Genomic DNA, 11,098 nt, shown 5'->3' with positions numbered 1-11,098 from the left:
TCTGGCCCTAACTGGGCTCAGGGGCGGTCCAGGATGTCTGGCCCAGGCTCAGGGCGGTCCAGGATGTCTGGCCCTAACTGGGCTCAGGGGCGGTCCAGGATGTCCCCTAGGATGGGGGCCCTAACTGGTCTGTCTGGCCCTAACTGGGCTCAGGGGCGGTCCAGGATGTCTGGCCTAACTGGGCTCAGGGCGGTCCTCTGAACTGGGCTTAGGAGCGGTCCAGGATGTCTGGCCCTAAATCCAATTGGGAATTGTATTTTTCTTCATTAAACAGTCCACAATCATACAAACAGTATCGTCCTCACTCATTCAGCTTATACAACAATTAGATGTAAACCTCATATCTGGGGCTATTATATAAACAGCGTTATGGTAATGTGGCCGCACCGTCTCCCAGTGGGCTTCCCCAAGTGGTTCCAAACGGAACAGTTCGTAGCTGGATTCTTCACCCATCCTTTACACTTTCTCTGGAACATGAAATGTGTTCGTACCTCAAGTTCTGTGAGGTGGAAGGATTTCCTTTGCCCTCGGTGAAAGTTCACCCTCTCTCTAATACTGTGTGGCCACGAGGCAGGGTTTTCTGAGGAATTTACGACCTCACTCTGCCCACAGCAGTCTGGTTGTATAAGCAGAGAGCGGGGGATGGTGCTCGCTGTACTCAAAGAGGCCAACATCATGACATACCCCCCCTGGTGGTTTGGATCCTGTTTTTCCTGCAAGTTACAAATCAACATAAAATCATGATCACGTGATGTCCTGTTTGTAGATCATCGAGGCAGTCCCCTCTGGTGGTTGAACTTGGTAGGCTTCCCTGACAGCGGGGCAGTCCACCACAAGGATGGCAGTTGATGTCCGGTTGGATCGCCGTTGCGATCCCCCCTGGTGGTTGAACTTGGTAGGCTCCCTGACAGCGGGGCAGGCCGCCACAAGGATGGCAGTTGGTGATTGCCGTTGCGATCCCCCCTGGTGGTTGAACTTGGTAGGCTCCCTGACAGCGGGGCAGGCCGCCACAAGGATGGCAGTTGGTGATTGCCGTTGCGATCCCCCCTGGTGGTTTAACTTGGTAGGCTCCCTGACAGCGGGGCAGGCCGCCACAAGGCCGTGGGTGTCCGGATTTGGGATCGCCGTTCCGGACTCGTCGTCTGGTCGCCGTCCAGACTGGAAGATCTGGGCAGTAACTTAGGCAGATGTTAACAACGCACGCACACTCATGACATTATATATAATTACATTCATTCCCCAATGAGTGGCGTTGTGGCACTAAGTGATGGTTGTATGGGGACTTTATGTTTATGTCTCTATCACTTCCTAAGTGTCAAAGGAACTGAACCGAAAAGGAATGAAAGCATAAACAAAATATATACAATATATAGTTCACACACAAAAATAATGTAATTGGACTGTATTCTATATATGTCCCATCTTCTGGCACAATGACTAGCATGGCATTGTCTCTAATTACATATCTAGAGTTTTCCTACTTGGTGTGTTGCTTAGGCACTATCCTAAATTGATAACTAATGAAGTTTACAGCTGTAAGGCACTCGTTTTGGGCAGGCTACAGGGATGACCTATGGACTTCTGGGAAGAAAACTGGTGAGTGCTGAAGAGTCAAAGGCCTAGAAGTAAATGTTCAACTTTATTTACTAAGGTTGGCATTTTGCTTGGACCCTTAAGTGATCCTAGCATAAATCCTAATTGGATGTTCCGTTGTGCATGTGCGTTTATGCTTACACAAGCGCGCATGTCAAGGGAAGAAAACCATCCTGGCAGACTACAACTTGTTCAGAATGAGTCTGACGTAGTCAGGTAATTTTCAGGTCAATGCCTGGAGGTCAGTCAGAATTGGTGTCGAGGGAGTCTGTAGTAGTCTTTACTACACGTCACTGTGTCTTCCACTATTGTAGTGGTGATAGGTATGAAGTCTCTTTCATAGCTATGTTATCCACGGAGGAGCTAACCTCACGACGGAAGTACTCAAAGTATTAGACCAGTCGTACGCGGTGTGATCATGGTTAATGATTCCTAATCATTTTCCTCCTGAATGGAGGATTCTATTTATTGGTGACATGTGTGTTAACCATTGGAAGAGTGCAATGGAGATTCCCTTCCACGTGTTGCACTCTGAGTGACTCCTATGTTGCTACTATCAATAGCAATTTAACTTGTGAGGTTTCTAACCTTCTTTCTGATTGTAGCTAGACTGACTGTCCCTGGTATTGGTACTGGTGCTCAAAGGGACCAGTTATCCTACCGATTTACTCTGAAATATTATACTACCGGAATACATGATTGGAGCATTTTACTAGTTGTCTTGTAGTGACTACAACACATGGCAAGGAATGATTATTGTTGCCGTTTGTTTTGGAGGTGGACAAGTCCACTGGACTTCCTTTACGACCAGTGTGGTACTTCCAGTGTGGTACACCTCAGTGTGGTACTTCCAGTGTGGTACACCTCAGTGTGGTACTTCCAGTGTGGTACACCTCAGTGTGGTACTTCCAGTGTGGTACACCTCAGTGTGGTACTTCCAGTGTGGTACACCTCAGTGTGGTACTTCCAGTGTGGTACTTCCAGTGTGGTACACCTCAGTATGGTACTTCCAGTGTGGTACTTCCAGTGTGGTACTTCCAGTGTGGTAAACCTCAGTGTGGTAAACCTCAGTGTGGTACTTCCAGTGTGGTACACCCAGTGTGGTACTTCCAGTGTGGTAAACCTCAGTGTGGTAAACCTCAGTGTGGTACTTCCAGTGTGGTACACCTCAGTGTGGTACTTCCAGTGTGGTACACCTCAGTGTGGTACACCTCAGTGTGGTACTTCCAGTGTGGTAAACCTCAGTGTGGTACACCTCAGTGTGGTACACCTCAGTGTGGTACACCTCAGTGTGGTACTTCCAGTGTGGTACTTCCAGTGTGGTACACCTCAGTGTGGTACTTCCAGTGTGGTACACCTCAGTGTGGTACTTCCAGTGTGGTACACCTCAGTGTGGTACACCTCAGTGTGATGTACACTTCAGTGTGGTACTTCCAGTGTGATGTACATCCAGTGTGATGTACTTCCAGTGTGGTACTTCCAGTGTGGTACACCTCAGTGTGGTACACCTCAGTGTGGTACACCTCAGTGTGGTACTTCCAGTGTGATGTACTTCCAGTGTGATGTACTTCCAGTGTGGTACTTCCAGTGTGGTACACCTCAGTGTGGTACACCTCAGTGTGGTACTTCCAGTGTGGTACACCTCAGTGTGGTACTTCCAGTGTGGTACACCTCAGTGTGGTACTTCCAGTGTGGTACTTCCAGTGTGGTACTTCCAGTGTGGTACACCTCAGTGTGGTACACCTCAGTGTGGTACTTCCAGTGTGGTACTTCCAGTGTGGTACACCTCAGTGTGGTACACCTCAGTGTGGTACACCTCAGTGTGGTACTTCCAGTGTGGTACTTCCAGTGTGGTACTTCCAGTGTGGTACACCTCAGTGTGGTACTTCCAGTGTGGTACACCTCAGTGTGGTACTTCCAGTGTGGTACACCTCAGTGTGGTACTTCCAGTGTGGTACACCTCAGTGTGGTACTTCCAGTGTGGTACACCTCAGTGTGGTACACCTCAGTGTGGTACACCTGTACCAGTGTGGTACACCTCAGTGTGGTACTTCCAGTGTGGTACACCTCAGTGTGGTACTTCCAGTGTGGTGTGGTACACCTCAGTGTGGTACACCTCAGTGTGGTACTTCTGTGATGTACTTCCAGTGTGGTACACCTCAGTGTGGTACTTCCAGTGTGGTACACCTCAGTGTGGTACTTCCAGTGTGGTACACCTCAGTGTGGTACTTCCAGTGTGGTACACCTCAGTGTGGTACTTCCAGTGTGGTACACCTCAGTGTGGTACTTAATATATGCCATTTAGGTACAGACAGTTTATCCAGTGTTACAATCATGTGTGCATACATTCTACGTCATGGGTGGTCCCGGGGATCGAACCCACTACCCTGGCGTTACAAGCGCCATGCTCTACCAACTGAGCTACAGAAGGACCAGTGTGGTACACCTCAGTGTGGTACACCTCAGTGTGGTACTTCCAGTGTGGTACACCTCAGTGTGGTACTTCCAGTGTGGTACACCTCAGTGTGGTACTTCCAGTGTGGTACACCTCAGTGTGGTACTTCCAGTGTGGTACACCTCAGTGTGGTACTTCCAGTGTGGTACTTCCAGTGTGGTACACCTCAGTGTGGTACTTCCAGTGTGGTACACCTCAGTGTGGTACTTCCAGTGTGGTACACCTCAGTGTGGTACTTCCAGTGTGGTACACCTCAGTGTGGTACATCTCAGTGTGGTACTTCCAGTGTGGTACACCTCAGTGTGGTACTTCCAGTGTGGTACACCTCAGTGTGGTACTTCCAGTGTGGTACACCTGTGGTAGTGTGGTACACCTCAGTGTGGTACTTCCAGTGTGGTACACCTCAGTGTGGTACACCAGTGTGGTACACCTCAGTGTGGTACTTCCAGTGTGGTACTTCCAGTGTGGTACACCTCAGTGTGGTACTTCCAGTGTGGTACACCTCAGTGTGGTACTTCCAGTGTGGTACACCTCAGTACTATGGTAGATGTGTTCTAAGATAATCCCCGTCTAGGGGCCTGTCTGCTCCTCACTGTTCTCATAGGGGAGTTTACAACTAGATTTGATTTATGCTCTGGCAGCCTCGTACAGTGTCCGTAGTCTCAACCCCCCCCTCCCACCGGCCTTTTGTAGCTCATCGTGGGTCTGGGGTACTATCCCCCCCCCTCCCCAAGTGGTTAGTGTCCGAGGCGCAAACGAAAAGGTCGGACCCTGTGTACGAGTTGTCAGCGGCCGCGTTGTTACGAGAGTGGCTGTAACCTTTCAACCACATCCTGGTGTTTGTGCTTCAACACCCTCAGTGGCTGTAGAGGCATGTCAGTCACCACCGTGTCTGCGTGTGGCAACCTCTTCAGTACCTGCGAACTGAGATGAGGATATCGGTCTGCGATATTGCAAAGTGTTTCACCAGTGGGAGTCATCGGGTCAGATGCTGGACTGACGGCATTAGTGTCATTGTAAGGGGTGACAGTCCCCCACAAAGCGGAAGGTGTATCATCGGAAGCAGATTATACTCTGCGCATCACTGTTTTTCTTGCCGAGACTGCCTCAGTGCTTGAGGAAGTGTCCAAAGGGCAAGAGAAGTTCATCTCAACTACCGTATTGCACGACTGCAAGGAGGAGGGATGTTGCATATTCACAGAGACAGCTGGCTTGAAAACATGGTCAATCAGGTTGGCTGATGGAATGTGTCGAGATATTGTAATATCTCCTTGGATCGGATTCTGCCCCAAGAGGTTTCTGAAAGTATTTTTCCCAAGGGGTGCTTTCGACAGAAACCCCTCGTGAATGACTGCATTGCAGCTATAGCGTTAGGGGAAGACAGTGTGGACAGTGGAGAAGGCACTGTTCCAGGTGGAAACAGATTGACTTTTCCGATTTTGAGTGGGCTTGGCTTTAACGAAGCGTTTGACCTTTTTCTTCGCAACCTTTGTATCAGAGTCTATTGACAAAGCCTGGGTGCTTGTTTCTTGATCAGGCAGTTAACCCACTGTTCCTAGACCAGTTAACCCACTGTTCCTAGACCAGTTAACCCACTGTTCCTAGGCCGTCATTGAAAATAAGAATTTGTTCTTAACTGACTTAAATAAAAGTAAAATCAAATAAAAATAGAGTCTTGAATGAGAGCGGGAGAGATTAGAATTTTAACGTCCTTGCTATGGGTGTTAATTCCTGCAGATCTGGTGTCCTGTAATTCCCCGTCTAGTCCTTGCTATGGGTGTTAATTCCTGTGGACCTGGTGTCTGGTAATTCCCCGTCTAGTCCTTGCTATGGGTGTTAATTCCTGCGGACCTGGTGTCTGGTAATTCCCCGTCTAGTCCTTGCTATGGGTGTTAATTCCTGCGGACCTGGTGTCTGGTAATTCCCCATCTAGTCCTTGCTATGGGTGTTAATTCCTGCGGACCTGGTGTCTGGTAATTCCCCGTCTAGTCCTTGCTATGGGTGTTAATTCCTGCGGACCTGGTGTCTGGTAATTCCCCGTCTAGTCCTTGCTATGGGTGTTAATTCCTGCGGACCTGGTGTCTGGTAATTCCCCGTCTAGTCCTTGCTATGGGTGTTAATTCCCCTGGTGTCTAGTCCTTGCTATGGGTGTTAATTCCTGCGGACCTGGTGTCCGGTAATTCCCCGTCTAGTCCTTGCTATGGGTGTTAATTCCTGCAGACCTGGTGTCTGGTAATTCCCCGTCTAGTCCTTGCTATGGGTGTTAATTCCTGCGGACCTGGTGTCCGGTAATTCCCCGTCTAGTCCTTGCTATGGGTGTCAATTCCTGCGGACCTGGTGTCCGGTAATTCCCTGTTTAGTCCTTGCTATGGGTGTCAATTCCTGCGACCTGGTGTCCGGTAATTCCCTGTTTAGTCCTTGCTATGGGTGTTAATTCCTGTGGACCTGGTGTCTGGTAATTCCCCGTCTAGTCCGTGCTATGGGTGTTAATTCCTGCGGACCTGGTGTCTGTTAATTCCCCGTCTAGTCCTTGCTATGGGTGTTAATTCCTGTGGACCTGGTGTCCGGTAATTCCCTGTTTAGTCCTTGCTCTGGGTGTTAATTCCTGCGGACCTGGTGTCCGGTAATTCCCCATCTAGTCCTTGTGATTTATCTTTTACCCTTTTCTCAAATGTTTCTCGCTTTAGTTCTTCACGTTGTGGAACTTCTGGGGAACATTGGTCTACGTTTTGATCATCCTTCAACCATTTGTTACCCTTGTGCTCTGACACTTTGTGTGGGTTGGGTGCAGGAACGTAGCGAACAGGTCGATTGTAGAGGTAGTCATGTTGATGGCGACGTACTAAAGTAGGCTGAACGAAGCCTATGATAGTAAGCTTGTGGGTGTTCATTCCGAACTTTTTTGACCGAGTTAGCCAGTGAGCTGTCGTGTTTGCGAGTCGCAGAACCACTGAATTCTAATTTCAAAGTTGTGGCAAATTTAGCATGGTCATTTAGCACGTGTTGCTGTTGTAGACGAATGAACCTTGTCACGTGTCTATTCGACGTTCGCTTCAACAGGTAAACCCTGTCAGAAACCCGTAGCGTTCGGGTTGCCATCCAACGCGTCCTCTATGTCAGCTAGGAACGTCTCTGTATCGTTTGGCTGACCTGGAACGGGGTCTAAGGTGGGGAAATTCTTGATGAGTTTGTCAAGATATTCCGCGCCAAGCTGGCGGATCCTGTGGGGAAAGGGGGCCGAAAGGCCAAGAGGAGAAGCCAAGTTTGGCTTTGTTGGCATCCTGTGGGGAAAGTGGAAAGGCCGAAAGGCCAAGAGACGCCATATTACTCAGTGCCGAAAGGCCAAGAGGAGAAGACAAGTTTTGGCTTTGTTGGCCAAGAGACGCCATATTACTCAGTGCCGAAAGGCCAAGAGGAGAAGACAAGTTTTGGCTTTGTTGGCCAAGAGACGCCATATTACTCAGTGCCGAAAGGCCAAGAGGAGAAGACAAGTTTTGGCTTTGTTGGCCAAGAGACGCCATATTACTCAGTGCCGAAAGGCCAAGAGGAGAAGACAAGTTTTGGCTTTGTTGGCCAAGAGACGCCATATTACTCAGTGCCGAAAGGCCAAGAGGAGAAGACAAGTTTTGGCTTTGGCCAAGAGACGCCATTTACTCAGTGCCGAAAGGCCAAGAGGAGAAGACAAGTTTTGGCTTTGTTGGCCAAGACGCCATATTACTCAGTGCCGAAAGGCCAAGAGGAGAAGACAAGTTTTGGCTTTGTTGGCCAAGAGACGCCATATTACTCAGTGCCGAAAGGCCAAGAGGAGAAGACAAGCCTTGTTGTTGTTGGCCAAGAGGCGCAATACTAGTCAGTGCCAAATGGCCAAGAGGAGAAGACTGAGGGACACATGATGGAGGCAAGGTCTGAAACATATCGTCTTTACTCCTGTGAGTACAGGGCTCCGGTTGCTTGGATTGGCTGTCACGCTGTGGAGCGTGACCATTCTGGATTTCCTCTAGATGGTACCGAAGGGTGGTATTCTGCGCATTGCAGAGTCCACTTGAGCGCTTAGAGTACTGATTTTGGACACGTGAGTGTCGCACTTGCTCCTTTCGTTCTCAAACTTATCGGTCATGGTTTGCAGATAGAGGTCTTGATTACGGAGCGAGAGATGCAGTGATGAGATATCCTCCGCTTGCTTAGAAATCAAGATTTCAATCTTCATCACCTGAGTTCTCTCATCATTCATTTGGTCAGCGACTTCAATCAGTTCTGCTGATTTGTCATTGTGTTCATTAACTGATCGTCTATGGAGCATTATGAGTAGAACCGTGTTACTTTGAGTAACGTTCAACAAAACTGCCTGCATGTTATCAAGTTGAGGGCTCCTGTTTGGAGATAACTCTTCACATTGATCTAGTTTGGCGTGGACATCATCGTATTTAGTTTTGGCTAAATCGAGTTCCTGTAGCATATGATTTTGTTCCTGTAAAAGACGATATTGTTGAAGAGCTTGTGCTTGTTCATCGTCATACGTTTTTGCAATTCCATTTCATTACATGTAATTGTTCAGTTTACAAGCACAGTTCCATAGCTAGCAGAATGTTTCCCTTTCCTGCATTTGTCATTGGTTTCCCGGTTCTCTCCCTCTGTCCCTTTATGTCTCCCATTACCTGCTGTGCTTCAGCTGTGCACTGCGGTATTGGACAGATGCCAATCTCAGATGGCAAGACATCAGAGCTAGACTTGAGAGAACCTTTACGAGGCCTGCGCCCGATGATTGATTTTGGAAAGCGTTGTTGTCTGCTTTTCCACTAATGGTATAATTAGGGTTGGTTTCGCTGCTGAGGCCAGAGATCAATCCATTTGCGGGTGGAGGTTCACTAATTAGCGGGCGGGTGGGGACTACACCCCCCCCCCTGATAGCTTGCTCATTATTAGAATATTTTGAAAGGAAACATTTTTTTTCCTAATTTTCCAAAGTTTGGTTTTGGAATATATTGGGAGCTGCAAAGACGATTTGAATCTATTTATAGACGTTAATGAACCATCAGTACTGGACAGTACTGTGGAAGTTGGACGTGAATGAATTTGCAAAAGCAAATTGAATTAATCAATGATAATGATTAATTCTACCTGGATAGGCTACCTGGGAATTAAACTTTAAATTAACCTGGGAAGTTGGTTCGTCTAGGTTACTATTGCAAAGCTTATAGTGTCTCATTTCATTGGAAGAACCTAGAAAGGTATGTTCGACAATTTAAATAAATACATTGAATGAGACTCACTAATACACAAGTAATTGAGATTGCTGGATTATCATAATGATAATGTTTGGTACCTCCTTCCCCTCAGGCCAAAGCCATATGGGATTCCCACTGGAGGTGGGACTGATTGATTATGCTTTGCAGAAGCAGATTTTACTGATTGATCAAATTTAATGAATAATCGAACCTGTATAGGCTATCTGGGAAGGAAACTTTAAATTCACCTGGGAAGTTGGTTCGTCTAGGTTACTATTGCAAAGCTTAAAGTGTCTCATTTAATTGGAAGAGCCTAGAAAGGTATGTTCGACAATTTAAATAAATACATTGAATGAGAAGATAAGAGGAAATCCTCTTCAAGAACACAAAAACCTCTGTCCGCTAAGGTTTCAATGGTTGTTGAATTCCTAACTAAACCACGTGGAGAATTGGCTACACGGGTGGAAATGGTTAAACTCTGAGACTATCGATCCCTACAGAATGAAAGCAAAATCTTAGATAGTGATTACCAGTCTGCAGCTAGAAATTATATCAACCTGGGATGCGAAGACAGACAACCGCCGAAACATCTAATCTATGGGAACATTACTGAATGGTAGTCTGAAGTACCCATTTTAACCACGAAAGACTTGATCTTCAGGGATGCAGAGAGAGAGGGACTCCGATGAACTCTCCAGCAGACGGACGATTCCAACAAAGATCACGACGACACACTGAGCGTAAATATTAAATGTGTATTAGAATTTCAATTCATTTAATTATCAACTGATTCCTTTTTTTGTCTTTTCCCGCCCTTCTCAGACCACACCCACTTCCCTTTGTTCACCAAGTAGTCATTTCAGCTTCGCCCACTAAGGAACCTCCCTTAATCATTTCCTTGTAACCATAGCTACTGTTTGTTTATGCATTTCTGTGATCATTTAATTAATTAGTAAATCAATTATTAAGACAATTGGTGTATGGATGTTTCATAGTAAAGACTGAGTTTGTGCAGATAACCAACAATTTACGATGTTTGGAATGAGACTAACGTGAGGTAAAGAATAATTGATCAGATAATAAAATATCTGAAGAGTTATATTAGGAAAATTATAACTTGGTAATCTGAAGATTTTCCTTGGTGCCCCGACTTCCTAGTTAATTACATTTACATGATTAGTTTAATAACGTAATAATAATAATTACAGAGAATTGATTTGATAAAATAACAGTCTTCACTTTAATGATGCCAAAAACACGACATAGGTTATGAGCTCTACTGTCTATATGCAGGTCATTAGATAGATCTCTACTGTCTATATGTAGATATCTAGCTAGATATATACTGTCTATATGTAGATATCTAGCTAGATATATACTGTCCATATGTAGATCATCTAGCTAGATATATACTGTCCATATGTAGATATCTAGGTAGATATATACTACTGTCTATATGTAGATATCTACGTAGATATCTACTGTCTATATGTAGATATCTAGGTAGATCTCTACTGTCTATATGTAGATATCTAGGTAGATCTCTGTCTATATGTAGATATCTAGGTTATGATCTCTACTGTCTATATGTAGATATCTAGGTAGATCTCTACTGTCTATATGTAGATATCTAGGTAGATCTCTGTCTATATGTAGGTCATCTGATTATATCTGGACTTTGTCCCAAATGTAGATATTCCCAAGTAGATCTCTACGTTTGAACAGTAGATATATAGGGAATCTCTATGCTGTTTGTAGATGCTAAAGAGCTTGTTTGGGGTCTCCCAGTCTATATGTAGATATCTAGGAATAGATCTCTATGTCT

The sequence above is a fragment of the Oncorhynchus gorbuscha genome, linkage group LG11 (assembly GCF_021184085.1).
Source record: "Oncorhynchus gorbuscha isolate QuinsamMale2020 ecotype Even-year linkage group LG11, OgorEven_v1.0, whole genome shotgun sequence".
Classification (NCBI taxonomy): Eukaryota; Metazoa; Chordata; class Actinopteri; order Salmoniformes; family Salmonidae; genus Oncorhynchus; species Oncorhynchus gorbuscha.
Note: the sequence above shows the minus strand (reverse complement) of the source record.